The sequence below is a fragment of the Piliocolobus tephrosceles genome, chromosome 18 (assembly GCF_002776525.5).
Source record: "Piliocolobus tephrosceles isolate RC106 chromosome 18, ASM277652v3, whole genome shotgun sequence".
Lineage (NCBI taxonomy): Eukaryota > Metazoa > Chordata > Mammalia > Primates > Cercopithecidae > Piliocolobus > Piliocolobus tephrosceles.
The window spans coordinates 5423813-5438261 of record NC_045451.1 but is presented as its reverse complement, the minus strand read 5'-3'; the positions used below and the strand labels follow the sequence as shown (position 1 = coordinate 5438261).

The 14449-nt window shown below is 45.7% G+C and overlaps 1 protein-coding gene across 5 annotated transcripts in view; it reads right to left on the bottom strand.

Moving 5' to 3' along the window:
* LOC111550652 (cytochrome b5) overlaps window positions 1-14449 on the bottom strand; it is a 38048-nt gene that overhangs the window by 15516 nt on the left and 8083 nt on the right. For 2 of the 5 annotated variants that reach the window (XM_023224155.2, XM_023224156.2), the window contains exon 1: window positions 7213-7506. The exons of the other annotated variants lie outside the window; for them this stretch is intronic. The gene's annotated coding sequence lies outside the window, so the exon portion shown is untranslated. Of the gene's footprint in view, window positions 1-7212; window positions 7507-14449 lie in introns of those variants that run through there. 5 annotated transcript variants of the gene reach the window in all.

Sequence of the window (14449 nt, the reverse complement as noted above, 5' to 3'; positions counted from 1 at the left end):
GTAAAGTAGGGGAGTTTCAGAGATGAAATAGATGCTTTCAGTGATATTCTAACGGTAACAGGTTCCCACTGCTGTTCCCACAAACACGTTCCCACAAACATCCAGTATTTGCCATGTCCTACAAGGCCCCTGCTCATGGGCATGGCCACACAGCCACTGGCAGGCCCTCCAGCTGGACACCCTCGGTCCCCATCTCAGAACCCAACATCTGCCTTCTGCTTGGGATGCTGGTCTCCCAGACCTTTACAAGATTTCATCCATCACCTCACTTATGCTCTGCTCAAATGTCAACACCTCAGAGCCCTCCCCTGATTTCCCCATCTAAAGCAGCCTGCCTGGGTGTGGTGGCTCACGCCGGTAATCCCAACACTTTGGGAGACCAATGTGGGAGGACTGCTTGAGGCAAGAAGTTCAACGATGCAGTGAGCTATGACTGCATCATTGCACCCCAGCCTAGGCAACAGAGCAAGACCCCATCATTCACGAAGTTAAATAATTAATTAAAGCAGCCTGCCTGTGTCCCTACACTATTGCCTTTATCCTTTACTGCTGTATTTCCCTCTCAGTATTTGTCACTACCTACAATTATTGTCAGCCCTCATATCCACGGGCTCCGTACCCGTAGATTCAACCAACCACGGATGGAAAATATCCAGGAAAAGAAACTGCTTCTGTACTGAACAGGAACAGGCTTTTTTTCTTGTCAATACTTTCTAAACCATACAGTCTAATAACTGCTTATCTAACATTTACATTACATTAGGTATTATAAGTAATCCAGATTTAAAATATTCAGGAGGATGCCTCTAGGTTATATGCAAATACTACATCATTCTATATCAGGAACTTGTGCACCCTCAGGGTTTGGTATTGAGGGAGGTCCCAGAGCTCCTCCCTGGAGCATACCTAGTGACAGCGACATTTCATATCAATTTGTTTCTAAGATTCATGGATCTGTCTTGTTCATCACTGTTTCTCTAAATCTTAATTCAATACCCATAAGAATTCATTGGATAAATAAATGAGATAAGCATGGATCATTCTTACACACTGGTTTTGTAATTATTATATATAACCAGTTCAGTGGCTGATGGGAACTTTCCCTCTCATTCCAACTCCTCCTTTCATAGCACTCTACTTTTTCTGAGCTCTAACAGTTCTTCCCATTCAAATCATATGATTTCATACTTAACTGCTGTCTGATTCAGTTCATCAAAACATTTTACTGTCTACTATGTGCAAGGCATTGTGTGGGACAGAAAAAAGTACATGAAACATCAACGTGATCCAAGCTTGAAGAAGCATGCAGTTCATCTGGGGATGAAGAAATAGCACTGAAGAGACTTCTGGCCTTCCCTGAGACAGCCTCATAGTTCTGACTGTCTACAGATGACCCAATGGGTCCTAAACTCGCAGTAGCTGAAATATCACTGAAGTGTGGATTTGGGTGACTTTCCCTGAAGGCAGGAATGAACGAGCCCCATAGCTACCACAGGTACCTCTCTGACTCTCCAGCCCTCATCCCACAGTGCAGTTTGATGATTCTCACCTTCTTTTTTAATTTTTAAAAATGTTCCCCAGATTTATCAAGGTATATTTAAGAAATAAAAATTAAAATTGTATATATGTAATGTATACAGTGTAAGGCTTTGATACACATATACATTGTGAAATGATTCAATCAAGCTAATCACCATATCCACCACCTCATGTACTTACCGTGTGTGTGCGCGCGCGCGCGCGCGCGTGTGTGGTGAGATCACTTAAGATTTTCCCAGCAATCTTCAACTACACAAAACATTAACTGTAGTTACCTTGTGTGCAAACTATCTCCAGAACAAGAGTTTGCCACAAACCGAACTACTCTGGCAGAATACGCTGCTATCAACTGACTCATGCAAGGGGAGGCCAATATAAAAGTTGAAGATGGCCAAGGACCAAATGAGTCTCCCATGACTCTGTGGCAGGTTTTAGGATCAAGCCTGACCTGTTTCACCATCTTGCCAACCCTAAGGCATAAAGAGGTATAGAAAGTAAAACGTTTCCTCTTCAAAGCTCCCCTTCTTCTTAAAGAATAAATCCTAAGTGTTAGAAATAATAGATTCTTTTAAAGACTAACTTTCTTCAAGCCTCCTTGCTTTGTGCTAATAACTCTTTGTTAAGCCCTATCCTATGTAATTGTTGGACATGCTCACGGACACATTCCAGCTCACAGCCTATGCCCCTTTCTCATTTGGAACTGTTATTGCTTCCTTAAACCTTTCCTAAGCAACTTCTTTGTTCTTCTTTGCACTTACCTATTTAGGAAAGTTTTAGGCTATTAGCCAACTGGCTATCAGTTTAAGAGTGTGAGGTCCTGCTCCAGCCAATGGATGCAGGACATAGCAGTAAGGACGAACCAAACGTGTAAGGGATAAGTATGTCTGCTTTTCCTTTGTTCAGGTGTGCTCTCGCCATTGTTCCATCTGCCATTGAGCACGCTTTCTGCAGAAAGTAAAGACTGCTTTGCTGAGAGATCTTTTGTCTCCATGCTGACATTTCCTTGCAATACCAATTACCTATTTCTAACAATTTTGGTATTTCTAACAAGAGGTGAAGTGAAGAAATTCCTGTCTGGATAATGACAAGGCAAAGAAGGCTTGCACAGCAGCATTTCTTTCATTTGCATTAATAGTGCCTCATGCCTGTAATCCCAGTACTTTGGGAGGCTGAGGTAGGTGGATCACCTGAGGTCAGGAGTTCAAGACCAGCCTGGCCAACACGGTGAAACCCTGTCTCTACTAAAAATACAAAAATATTAGACAGGTGTAGTGGTGGGTGCTTGTAATCTCAGCTACTTGGGGGGCTGAGGCAGGAGAATTGCTTGAACCCAGGAGGCAGAGGTTGCAGTGAGCTGAGATCATGCCACTGTACTCCAGCCTGGGTGACAAAAGCGAGACTCCATCTCAAAAACAAAACCAAAAAAAAAAAAAAAAAAAGAGTTTTATGGCTTTAGTCCTTGTTTTTACTATCACTAAAAATCTGGTGTTCTTAACCTTTTCAGTTATACTTCATGTAATGTGAGAAACACAGTTGTAATTGTACTTGTAAAGCTGAGGATTTATCAAGGTCAAGGGTCCACCAAATATGTGCGCACAAAAATGAAAGGAATGCAAATATGGCAGAAAATGAAGTGCTAGCTGAATGGTATCAATAACTTCAAGGAAAGCCTAGGTCATCTCAGCTAGAGGGACAGTCAAGGGAAGAAGCCCCCGTGTGCTGAGTGACCGACTGGAGGGTAAGTTCACCCCTCTGCCCAACACCAGTCATCCCAACGAACGGCACTTCCTGCACCTCTGCGCTATTCAAGGATCTAAGAGGTACAGCCTTGGTTTCCTAAGAAATAAAAGAGTTCAAAAAGGAAGAAAATACTGTTTTTACAAACTTGGTAAATTATTCTTCACTGGGCACCAAATATCCATAATGAATTAAGCACTATTTACAGTCCTTTGGACAATGCTAACACACAGAAACAAGCTTTTCATTTCATCCTTAATTAATAGCACCAAGCCAGTATTTTCAGATAGACACTGCTGAGTGACCAGCTGTGAAAAAGCAACACAGTTAAGGCTGATGGGCAACATACAGCTCATCACCTACAAAGCCGGCCTAGCCATGGCCCTTGCCCTGCCTCTTTCTAAATATACTCTAAGCAGTAAGGATGTGCTCTAAACTGAAGGACGCTCAATGCAGGTGGGATTCACCTGCTCCTGGGATTCTTCCTGCAGGAGAGATGCCAAGGCTATCAGGGCCAGGTCTACACTCACAGTTCCCCCAGGGATCACAGGGCTTCCTTCCTTCATACCTACATTGTAAGAACCTCGCTGGGAAGACACGTGGCCTGTTTAATGCCATGTTGCTCAGTGGTTTCCACCAAGGTCACACACAAAAGAAGCTGACCCAAACCTTTCGGGCAATATTGGCAGGCCCCATGGATGGCACACCCAGGACTGTTCACACAGCACAGCCAGTCCCTAGAAGGCCTTCTTCATTTGCACGCCGTTCTCCAGTTCTCAAACGCTCCCCACTTCAGTAATAAGTAACAGTGAGAGAGCACACACATGGCTGCTTCCAAATGAAAATAAGGAGTCCAATTTCCCATACAAGAAAACATGAGTATCAGAGTAAAACAGCAGAAGGTGATTTATAATAGCACAATAGTGCAAATATGTCACAAGTCAGCTGTAAAGTAAGTACAATCAATAAAGACATGATCTTGAGATAACTTTGTATGTTAAGAGGCCAAGAATGAGAAAATATACACAAGTGATGTTTCCACTTCTTTTTAGAATGAGTCCAAAGAGAAATGCTAAATAAATGTATTATTAGAGATTCCACAGTATAAAGGAGTTTCAAAACTGCAAGAAAATTATATTTTCTACTTAAGAGTATACACTAAAAGCGGATCTATAAAAACTGGCAAGATAAAATAAATTTGATGCGACCTGATACAGATGATTTCAATAAATAATAAATTCTTAGTGTGAAGGCAATAATCCTAAGGAGAAAGAAAATGCTGTGGGTAAAATCAGTCACCCTAGGTTTGAATGTGCAGTCTGTAACTGTTACTTATTCAGAAACTGGTCACTGGGTGAAAACGATTACCAGGCCTATTCTTCATTCCTGTTGTTTCTAGGGCCATTTTATACTTCCTTACTCTACCCAGAAAGTAAAAATGGGTATAAACTATATTTTTGGAATTATCTTTGCCAGCTATATTCCTCAAATAACTAGGTCAAATGAGATTGTCTTAAGCTTGATACAGAATAATATTTTTGTTTAATGTTGCCCTTAACTCCTAAAATTGCTACATTTTAGTGGCCTTGGAGAAAGAAGTTATAAAATCTCAAAGTCAAAGGTTAACAGTCTGGCTCACTTGACAGCAGATAAGGGAAACTCTGGCTGCAGCTGCCAGCTGCTCTTCCTCAGTCCAATCCTTATCCCACTTTTGTCCCTTGCGTATACTGCTGCTGGGATCTCAACCGCAAATATTGTTTTCACCATTTCTTGTACCCTCCTCAAAAACCTACCGTGGTGAATTTCTGCAGCTAAATCACACGCCTCTGGAACTTCTCAAAGACAGCGTCAACACCCATGCAGCACAGGAGGTGCCCTTAGTTGAACCAATCAGGTGAGGGGGGAGGGGGGCGGAATTGTTCATTGCTCCAATGTCTGTTTCTCCTCTCCTCCCTAATACTGAAAACTCTGAGCTGGGAATGGCCAACAAAGAAAGATGTTAGAAATACTTCCCAGCCTCCTTGCAGCTGCGTATCTCACGTGGTTAAACTCTGGCTCATGGAATGGAAGAACCTTCCACAAGTCTTCCCTCTGGAGTGGTGGATCCCCTGTGCCCTGTCTTCCTTCATCCTGCTGCCTGGAGTGAAGATACAGCCTCCGAGCACCAGGATGGGGCTGTCCCCAGGACTGGCCAAGAAGGGAGTGGGACGCAGCTGTCACACAGCTCTGGTGGCAAAGCTCACTTCTTTAGGGCAAATAAAGTCCTGTCCTGCTTAAGCCAGTATCAGGGGATCTCCTGAGCCTAATTCTTATTACAACATCAATCATTTAGTCAAGAAACGTGACTTGTGTGAACACGCAGAAGCATGTGAAACTCATGAACACACAGTCCGGAGCCTCGAGAAGCTTCCTACCAATCAGGGACTGACATGCACCAAGCAGCAAGAGGAACATGAAGGGGATCTGAATTGTTGCCTGAACACAGTAGAGTCTGGAAAAGTGAGAGCTATTAAAAAATAACCTCAGCCCCTTTAGAATAGTTAGGATGTGGATCAACAGAGCAGATAAATAAAGATGAAGAAGCTGAAAAGGAGAAGCTTGAAGAACATGCTAGAGGAGCCATTGTCACAGAGTAGGGTGGCCGGGGAGGACCTGGCGGTGCGCAGATCAGACACTCCAACACCAGCGCAGCACCGCGATCTGACCCAGCTCAGAGGCTACTCCAACCCCATCTCTCCCCCTCCACCCATCACAAGCTCCAGCCTTAATACTTAACTCCCCTCAGCTTCCTGCACAGCCCACTATCCTCCGCCTCCTCTGTGAGCCCAGCATCAAAACCAGACAACTGAGCTGGAGATCTGGACTCAAAACGGTGGGGTGAAGGTGAAAAACCCCCAGAGGCTTAGAGGTGCAAAGGACCTTCAGAGACTCAACATCCTAAATTTTCAGACAGAGAAAATGGGACGCAGAGGAATGAAGCCCAGTGCCACACTGAAAGCTCACGAGGGAGGTGGAATGGGAACCCTGCTTTCTGACTTTGAGAGTTCAGTTCCCCCCACCTTTTATTTGAACTTGCAAATAAAATGACCATTTTTACATTTCTCAACAAAGTGTCTTTAAATATAAAAAGATGTCTTAAAAATAAAGTTTCTTCATAAATTTCCCTTTTGAGAATTTGGGAGAAAATTTCACATACTTCTAAACCTCAAGAAATGTTGTCATCTGCCCTGCCTTTCTGGGCCTTACCAAGTACAGAAGATTCACAACACACACACGTGCGCACACACACCCTACTGTCAGGGTTCCACTTGACTACAAGGTTGTCCCTATGAAACAGTCAAAAGCGTATGCAAAACGACACTACAATATGATAATCTGCAGCAGGTCAAAGTCATGCCTTCAGAGGGTTTGCATAACCAAGCAAAAATGAACCCAGGGAAATGAACGCAGGCCGCCTGACTCCACACCAGGTCTCCTAACCAGTGTGCACTGAGAGGAGAGCCACTTTCCTGAGATCTGCTAACAGGCGTCTAACTCCAGATGACTCCTGCGTCCCTCAGGCACAGTCTATCTGGTAGCTACCCATGTGCAGGATTAAGTCATATAATTAATTAATAGACTCCTTGGCAAGTAAGAGATGTTCGAAAAGGACAACCGTAACAAAAAACCCTTCTCACCTAAATGCAATGCTAAGTGACTAAAGTCCATCCATTCTGGAGTTTTAAACAGGATCTTTCACTCCAAATGCTTGACACTACCAAAAAAGATGGGGTAAAGAGACTGTCCATAAACAATGACTAGGCAAAAATTAACTTATTTAAAGAGCTTATCTGCAATAGTTAAGCCAAAAATGAAAACAACTCGAAAGAGTTTGGAGAATGAACACTTGATGCAAGATTTAGAATAAGATAACAAGATGCCCTGACCAAACATTACCTCTCACTTCCAGATGCTGTTTTTCTAAGACGGGAAAGGGTGATGGCCTCCAAGTTGGTTTGAGCTCATCAGACTTCTGTCCTGCTCCATTCTGGACTCTGTGGAGGGGCCAGCGTCTGCATGGGGCACCAACTCGGGGCTTCATATCCGCCCTCTCACTGAATCCCCACAAGCACTGTTGGAATTACTTCCCATTTCACCTTGAAGGTCACGGCACGAAACTAAAGAGGCCTCTCTGGCCGTCACCCAGCTTGCCTACGGGACCCACAAACTCATTCAAACATCTGACGAATGCCAAGCCATGCTCCGTTGCTACCAAAATGGCAAAGTCATGGCCCCACCCTCAAGAAGTTAGAGTCTAGTAAGGAAACAGATATGTAGACAAATAGCTAAATGTGGTGAGTATCAGGTGCGGGAGTCATGGCACAAAAGATGGAGGGATTAACTCTCCCAGGAGTGTGAGGCAGATAAAGGGCCCAGGAGGGGTCACTCAGGAGGCAACGCTTGGACTCTGTGTGAACATTTCAGCAGGAGTTCACCAAGTGAGCAAGGGGAGGCATCCCAAGCCCGGGACACAGACACAGGGAGGCCCTGAGGCAGAACACAATGGTGTCATGGAGGATACAGGGGTAACTTTATATGGTTCAGGTGAGGGCTTGGGTCTCCAGTGAGAAATTAGCCCAGACTGGAAGAGAGCAACTGGAGTTTCTGCCGAAGAGCTCTGCATTTCACAGCCTGAAAAAATGCCTTCAACTTCTGTCCTTTCCACTCTAGCAGCCAGGGGAAAAGTCTAGGGACAAATAATGGCAAATATCAGTGGGTAACATTTAACAAACACTCACTGTGTACAGGGAAGTGCTCTGAGCACTTGTGTGGACCCTTCCAAAGTTCACAAGCCCAAGAGGCAGGCATTACCATTACTATTATCCCCACTTTACAGACAGAGGTGATGGAGTCAGTGAGGGGAGGCCCTGGGAAATGAACGTAGGCTGCATGACTCCACACCAGGTCTCCTAACCCCTGTGTGTACTGAGAGGAGAGCCACTTCCCTGAGATCTGCTAACAGAGATCTAAGTCCGGATGATTCCTGAGTCCCTCAGGCACAGTTTATCTAGCAGCTACCCATCTGCAGAATTAAGTGAATTAATTAGTAGACTCCTTGGCAAGTAGAGATGTTCGAGAAAGATCAATTCACTTTCCCTTCTTCCCCATCCCCATTTTATATTGCCACAGAGACTGTGTATAGTCCCTGGCATAGTTCCTGGCCTTTGTCAATTACTGAAAGCCAATTCCAGCACCAAACCCAAGGGACCCCCTTCTCACCACCTCTCCTTCAACCTCAAAAGTTTTCTCTGGATTTAATCAACTGGCTGGATTCTACTGAACCACAGAACTAAACGGCACACATTCATAGAAACATGGTAAGAACAATAGTCATTTCTACATGAGATGGTTCTTAAAGGTTAGTTGGGCCAAGGGCAGATAGGTCTCACAGACAGACTGTGAGCTGGCAACCATCCTGCAGAACGCTGTTAGAATTTCCTCTTCTTGAAAAAGATAAGCAAAATTCTTCTTAATTACTTTTAGAACTGAATTAGTAAATGTGTGGTCTAAAACATACTGGGAACCAAATTTTGGTCACTATGCCCTGACCAATATTTCAACTTCTACCATTACTACACTTGTCTCATTGGATAAAATAAAGCAGGTGTGCTAACTCTTCCTCTAGTCTCTGAAGGGTACATAAGCCACCAATTCTGACATGATGACCTTGGGGTACAGGGAAGGACCAGGGACAGGCCTGCTTCTGAGGGACAAGAGCAGGAGGGCACTGTGGCGCCAGTCCTGCCAGGCCCAGAGCCAGGCCCAGAGCTGCCACAGCTTACCTCCTGCTTTGTAACCCAATGCAACCCGATGTCCTCAGAAGAACACGCAAGCCACCAAAACTGGGGGCCCAGTTGATGAGTGATGACCTAAGAGAGGCTGTTATTCTAACCACGATCTATCTTAAGCTGGAATGGCCAACAGATGAGACAAGGCCGGGGATGGCTCACACCTATAACCCCAGCACTTTGGGAAGCCAAGGCAGGCGGGTCACCTGAGGTCAGGAGTTTGAGATCAGCCTGGCCAACAACACAAAACCCCGTCTCTACTAAAAAATACAAAAATTAGCCGGGCATGGTGTCAGTCACCTGTAATCCTAGCTACTCAGGAGGCTGAGGCAGGGAGAACTGCTTGGACCCGGGAGGCGGAGGTTGCAGTGAGTCGAGATTGTGCCACTGCACTCCAGCCTGGGCGACAGAGTAAGACTGAAATAAATAATAATTAAAAATAAATAAAAACAAAAGAAGAGATAACAGAATAGCCTACGCTGAGCCCAGAGGTGGAAGAAAGCAGGACTCACAGTGACATGTGCCCATTTCTCATTTTTGTTGTTCTTCCTGTCAATACCAAATAACTAGGTCTCTCTTTCATGTTTAATCATAATAAACTGCGTTGAAATATGCAGGTGAGACAAAGGAGAAATAAAATAAGGTATCAGAAAATTATTCAGTGTCACCCAACAGTCATTTCACATCAGCTTTCTGGTATTTTATATTTATAAAGTTTTAATTCTTCATTCAATCAATAAATATTTAGCCCTTTCTATGTGTCAGCATTGTTCTAAGAACTGGATTTATCAGTGAATAAAAGAGAAAAAGTCCTGCATTCACAGAGCATACATTTCTAGTGGAAGGTCATAGAGAAGCAAAAACTAATAAATGAGTAAATTATACTGTATGTTACAAGGTAATACATGCTACGGGGGAAAACTCAGCAGCAAAACTGGGCTCAGGAGTGCAGGGGGCTGCAGTAATATCCAAGCTTAAATACGGTGGTCAGGATACGCCTTGTTGAGGTGACTGCGAGTGAGTACTCAAAGGAGGTGAGGCAGGGAGCCATATGTTATTTGGGGGGAATAACCTTCCAGTGCAAAGAACTGAAAATCGATCACACTTCTACTATGTCTAAGAATTCTTTGCCTATCCACCTCCTCCAATCCTAAGTCCTCCATTCCCTTTTAAACCACACCGGTTCACCACAACTTCTCTTGCCAAGATCTCCCAGGGTGCCTTGTGTCAGCTCTCAGTTCTCCAACACAGTGGCTCAGCAGACTCTGACACAGATGCCACCTAAGTCACTTTAAAAATCTTAAGTCACTTTAAAAAGTTTTACCTGTTGGCCAGGTGCAGTGGCTCATGCCTGTAATCCCAGCACTTTGGGAGATCAAGGCAGGTAGACCACTTGAGCCTCAGGAGTTTGAGACCAGCTGGCAGCTGGGCAACATGGCAAAACCCTGTCCCTACAAAAAAAAAAAAAAAAGGGGGGGGGGGTAGCCGGGCGGGGTGGTGAATGCCTGCAGTCCTCACTACTTGGGAGGCAGAGGCTGGAGAATCACCTGAGTTGAGCCCAGGTGGTGGAGGCTGCAGTGAACTGTAATCACGCCATTGGACTCCAGCCTGAGTGACAGAGTAAGACCCTATCTCAAAAAAAAAAAAGGTTTTACATTTTATATTTAGATCTATGCTCCATTCTGAGTTAATTTTGGCATAAGGTGTGAGGTTTAAGTCAAGGTGTATATTTTTGGTTACTGATGTCCGATTGTTCCAGAATTACGTGCCGAAAGGGCTATCCTTCCTCTATGGAATTGCTTTTCCATCTGTCAGTGAGGTGGAAATCTCTGTGTGAGCCTATCTCTGGCCTCTCTATTCTGCTACATGGACATGTATGTGTCCCTTCGCCAGAACTACACTTTCCTGATGACTGCAGCCATAGCCTAAGTCTTAAAAACGGGCAGTGCAATCAGTCCTTGAAGGGTTTACACAGAGTATACTGACCCAATCTGACTTTAAAATGTCACTCCATTATGGTGAGAACACACTGTTGGGGGCAAGAGGGGACCAGGCGAGAGAAGATGGCGGCTCCAACCAGGGGAACAGCAGTAGAGATGGTAAAAAATGGGTGAGATTCTGACATTATGAAAGTTGAGCCCACAGAACGTCCTGGTGGACAGGATGTGGGTATGAGAGACCGGAAGAGAGGAGTACGACCCCCAGGCTTTTGGCCTGAGCAGCTGGGAGAATGGAACTGCCATCTGCTAAGATGGGGACATGCGGAGGGAGCCGGTGTGGGACAGGAAACTACTTCAGTGTTTCCCACGTTAGGGTGAGAAGCCTACTGGACATCTAACTGTGATGTAGCCTCAGGGATACAAGAGCCAGTTCAGGACAGAGGTCTTTCTGGCCAGGATGTGACAATCCAGGATTCATTAGCACATTAAAGCCATGCTACTGAGTGAGCCTGCCAAAGCGGAAAAGCCCAGGCCCCAGGGGGGTCCTCCAGTAAGGAGGTCAGACAGATGAGAAGTGGGAAAAGGAGACAGGAGGTGGAGGGAGGAGGGAACCAGGAGAGGATGGCAACCCAGGGGGTGAGCATCTGTGTCAGAGTCTGCTGAGCCACTGTGTTGGAGAACTGAGAGCTGACACAAGGCACCCTGGGAGATCTTGGCAAGAGAAGTTGTGGTGAACAGGTGTGGTTTAAAAGGGAATGGAGGAGGTGGATTGGAGACCAGGCTTAACAACCCTTTCAGAGCGTTCTACTATTCAGGGGAGCAGAAAAATGAGTAAATCCTGGAGGGGGCAGGAGAGTCAAAGGAGGCTGTGTGTGTGTGTTTGTGTGTGTGTGTTTCAGGGGAGAAGGGAGTGTGTGTGTTTCTGCAGGAGAGGAGGGTGTGTGTGTGTGTGTGTCCGTGTGTGTGTTTTGCAGGAAAGGAGAAAAAACAGCAGGAACACTGACGAGAATAACCCAGCGGGGTGTGGCCCAGAGGGGCCTGGTTTACACCAGGGAACATCAGGTGGTTTAGGGAGCGTCTGTGAGTGCAAAGGGGAATAGGATTTCAGGCGCAGGTGGAGGCCCGGGCTCTGGGCAGGAAGAGACTGTAAAATGCAGACCAAAGTGCTCCCCTCACCTTTAATTCTCCTCATCCTTTCTACTGACTGCATGGGCGCCTCCCTCGATGCCATTCTTGTGTTCCATGCCCTGAGACTATGTCACAATCCAGACTTTCACAATAGAGTCCCACTAGTTTCTAAGTGCGCAATCCTCAGGGACAAAATCCCAGGCCAAGGCCTACAGAGTAAGAAGAGATCACACTAGTATGTGCCCTGCGTGGAAAAAGGGGGAAAAAATAAGACAGTCACAGAGCAGGGGCTCATGTCTGTTCTTCCACCAGGCTCTCCTCTTCTGTCCTAGGAAGTTACTTCCTGGCACCGGACAAGGGCCGCAGAGTAAGAAGGGATCACACTAGTATGTGTTATGTATGAAAAAGGAAGAAAAAAAAGATAGTCACAGGGCAGGGGCTCGTGCCTCTTCCATCCGGGGAAGAGTGACTTCCTGGCCCCAGACATGGGCCAGGTGCACAGCAGCCAGATAGGCAGGAGCCCTCATCGTGTGCAGAAAGCAGCAGACAGGCAGCAAATCACAGCCGGGTGGGTCTAACTGCTAGCAGAGGCGCAAAATGGGATGGGACACCATGCTGAGACCTGAACAGGGTCGAGACTGACACAGGGAAAAACAGAGCAAAGGTTTTAACGCAAAAACAAGTTTGCCTTGTTTGAGAAACAGAGAGAAAGGGTCAATGTGATCAGGTGTGGGCATTAGCAGTGAGGACACGGTGTTATCTGCTGAGGTGGGGGAGGTAAGTAAGGGCCGGATCACTCAGAGCTTTCCAAACCAGGGCAAAGAGATACGATTTTATTCTAAATGCAACAGGAAGCCGTTGAAAGGAAACAAACAGAGAAATGACAATCTGTTTCCAAAAGATGAAGTTTGTTTGTATGTGCTTCTTCTAGAAATCATACTTTTTAAAGAAGTAAATAGCATTTATTACTCAAGCTGAAAACTAATAAAACCACCATCCATTTGAGGGAACCAATGAAATCCTGAGAATTGACTGCACAGTGGCCACCATGAGAGGTGGCAAAGATACAAGAGAGGCCATGCCAGGGCATCTGCTCTCAGCTTAGAAGAGAAAGATGTTCTAACCACCCTGCAACCAGCCGCGTGGCAGATGCAGAGGGGATAGGGACCCGGAAGGGGCAGGCGAGAGAGGAGCGGGACCCACTGAGGGATTTATCAGAGCAGGAACCTCCTCGGATTTCCATTTACACAATCCTTCCCAGGGCAGTTATTTAAGAGGCCTTTTCCCAAACAACACATGCCTCCTCACACATACCCACATGTGTAAACGATCTCTCTCCAAACCAAAACCACACCGATGACTCAGCCCCTGCCAGGTGAGAGCAGCATCTGGGTCACAACACACTGAGGTCGTCAAGACTCCGCCCCGATTCCCTCTATTTAAAAACTCCTCTACAAGAAACAAGAATGGCTGTTTCCTTCACCTCCTAGAAGGCAACGTAGTAAACTGACAACAGATGGAAAGAAAGGCATATTTTTGCCCATTAACCTTCCAAGGGTTTTGGCTTTGTTCAGATCTTTGCATCACAAATCCCCTTTGCTTTCTGCCTGGTTCCTACAGAGAACTCTCCAGTGATGGAGGTCTCCAGCAAATGATAGCAACTCTGTATCAGTGGGATGGACTTCTGCTTTAAAAGCTACACTAGGTTCTCTTCAATACTCCTTGGGTCTCAAGCCTCAGCAGCAGACTCAGCACTGAAGACACTGGGCCGCAGTGCCTGCAGCCTGGACTGAAGCCCTGGCTTTGCTCCTTATTGTCTGTGGGACTTGCTGAGAAAGTTGCAAAATCTCCCTAAGACACAGCTTCTTACCTTTAAAAGGGAGGACACCATCACCACTGACCCCATAGGGTTGTTTTGAAGATTAAAAGCACAGGCTGGGCACAGTGGCTCACACCACTTTGAGAGATTACCTCCCAAAGTAATCTTAGCACTTTGGGAGGCCGAGGCGAGTGGATCACCTGAGGTCAGGAGTTCGAGACCAACCTGACCAACATGGTGAAACCCCATCTCTACTGAAAATACAAAATTAGTCAGCATGGTGGCGCATGCCTGTAAATCCCAGCTACTTGGGAGGCTAAGGCAAGAGAATCGCTGGAACCTGGGAGGTGGAAGGTTGCAGTGAGCCAAGATAGAACTCCAGCCTGGGCAACAAGAGCAAAACTCTGTCGAAAGAAAGGAAGGAAGGAAGGAAGGAAGGAAGGAAGGAAGGAAGGAAG